Source organism: Rhinopithecus bieti, unplaced genomic scaffold (genome assembly GCF_001698545.2).
Source record: "Rhinopithecus bieti isolate Rb0 unplaced genomic scaffold, ASM169854v2 scaffold_19910, whole genome shotgun sequence".
Lineage (NCBI taxonomy): Eukaryota > Metazoa > Chordata > Mammalia > Primates > Cercopithecidae > Rhinopithecus > Rhinopithecus bieti.
In genome coordinates this window covers 286,624-289,367 of record NW_016809886.1, presented here as the reverse complement: position 1 = coordinate 289,367, position 2,744 = coordinate 286,624, and positions in this window count along the sequence as shown.

Below are 2,744 nucleotides of genomic sequence, written 5' to 3'. Positions count from 1 at the left end.
TTGTTTTCTCTTCTGTATTATATTTTCTTTGCTCTAATCTTTATTTATTTTCTTTTGCTAGATTTGGACTTAGTTTCCTCTTTTCTCATTCTTTAAGGTGTACTATACTGTTGTTCATTTTAGATCTTTCTGGTTTTAGTAGGTGTTTAAAGCTGCACTTTTTCCTCTTGGACTTGATTTATCTGAATCTCATAATTTTTTGTAAAGTGTGCTTTTATTTGTATTTTTTCAAGGTATTTCTAATATTTCTTTTAAAAAAAAGTTTAAACTTATTCATTGTTCCAGTGTGTATAGTTTAGCTTTCAAATATTAGTGATTTTTTTCAGTTTTTCTTTATGATGCTGATTTGCCATTTTATTCCATTATAGTCAAAACAGATATTTTATATGCTTATTATCTTTTAAAATATTAGACTTTTTGTGGACTAATATATGATCTGTCTTACATTCCAGGTGCACTTGAGAAAAATACGTATTCTGCTGTTGAGTTGTTTTCCAGCCAATAATTAGTTGGTCTAATATTTTTACGCTACTCTTCATGTTCTCTATTATTGACTTTTGTATGCTTATTCTATTCATTATTAAAATTTGGTTTTGAAGTCTCCAGTTGTTATTGTTTAACTCTTTTAATTTGGTTAATTTTGTCTCTTACATTTGGGGTCTGTTATTAATATATTTCTAAATGTTATATGTTCTTGGTGAATGAAACTTTATTATTATTATGTAAGATTCTTATTTGCTCATTGTTACCTTATTTGGATTTGAAGTGCATTTTGGTGGCAATATTATATAAAGTACATTTTGTTTTCTTTTTTACTTTCAAACTCTGTGTCTTAGTGTCTAAAGTGAATCTCTTGTACTATAGATAGATCTTTTTTAAAGTCCTGTCTACTAGTATCTTCCTTTTAAAGGAGGGTTTAATCCATTTACATTTAAAGTAATTACTGACAAAGAAAAATTTACTTCAGGCATTTAACTATTTGCTTCTCTATCTGATATTTTTGTGCTTCTCATTTCCTCCTTTACTGATTCTTTTTGTATTTCATTAATTTTTTGTAGTCATTATCTCGTTTAACGTCTTTCCTTTTCTGTATTGTTTTAGTTATTTTCTTAGTAATTAACTTGTGCATTACAATTGATAATTCGACCTTATAAAAACATAGTTTGAATACTACCATCATAGTTTTATTAATATACAAGGACTGTGCTCCTATGCATCTCTTGATACTTTGCCTTCATATTTTTATTGTCACAGATTACATCTTTATACAATGTCTGCCTTTTAAGATAAATACATTATTGTTCTATGCATTTGCCTTTTAAATAATATAAGAAAAAAAGGAGCTACAAACCAAAAATACAATAATACTGATAATTATATTTAACCTATGCAGTTATCTCTACCAGTGTTCTTTATTTTTTCTCATGACTTTAAGTTACTATCTAGTGTCCTGTTACCTCAAGACATCCATTTGGCATTCCTTGTAATACACATTGACTAGTAATTTCCCTCTGCTTGTATTTGTCCAGAAATATCATAATTTCACCTTCGTATTTGGAGAATAGTTTTTTCAGATACGAAAAACTTGGTTGAGATGTTTTGTTTTTGTTTTTGTTTTTTCTTCCAAGAATTCAAATATGCCATCCCACTGCCTTCTGGTTAAATATATTATCTCAACCCATAGTCTGATGAGAAATCAGTTATTAATCTTATTGAGTATTCCTTGTACACAATGAATTACTTCTCTCTTGCTGTTTTCAAAATTTTCTGTCTTTGGGTTTTGACAGTCAGAATATATTTTTTGGTTTGCATTTTTGGGTTTATCCTGCTTGGCGGGCTTTGAGATTATTGGGCATGTGTATTAATGTTTCTCATCAGATTTGAGTAGTTTGGGGCTTTTATTTTTCATCTATTTTATGCCTCTTTTAATTCATTTTCTTCTTCTATGGAGTCTCCCTCTCTCACCCAGGCTGGACTGCAATGGTGCAAACTTGGCTCACTGCAACCTCTGCCTCCCAGGTTCAAGCAATTCTCCTGCCTAGGCCTCACGGGTACTGGGATTACAGACACGTGCTACCACTTCTGGCTAATTTTTTTGTATTTTTAGTAGAGATGGGGTTTCACCATGTTGGCCAGGCTTGTCTCGAACTCCTGACCTCAAGTGATGTACCCACCTCGGCCTCCCAAAGTACTGGGATTACAGGCTTGAGCCACTATGCCTGGTCCTTATTTATTTTAGTTCTTTACTATGGTTTCTTTCAGCCCATTGAGTGTACTTGCAACAGTTGATATTTTAATTTTAATTTTTCTTAGATTCAGAGGGTACATGTGTAGGCTTGTTACATGGGTATGTTTAGTGACACCAGCATTTGGGCTTCTAGTAAACCTTTCACCAAAGAGTGAACAGAGTACCCAACAGGAGGGTTCTCAGGCCATGTCACCCACTCTCCTTACCCTTTCAGAGTTCTCAGAGTCTATTGTTTCCATCTTTATTCCCTGTGTACTCATTGTTTAGCTCCCACTTATAAGTGAGAACAGAGTATTTGCTTTTCAAAGTAAATTCACTTGGGATAACGACTGTATCCATGTTTCTGCAAAGGAAATGAGTAGTATTCCATGGCATATATGTACCACATTTTTTAAATTCAATCCACCATTGATGGACATTTATGTTGATTCCATCAGTTTGCTATTGTGAACAGTGCTGTGATAAACAAGTGCAGGTGTCCTTTTTTTTTTTTTTT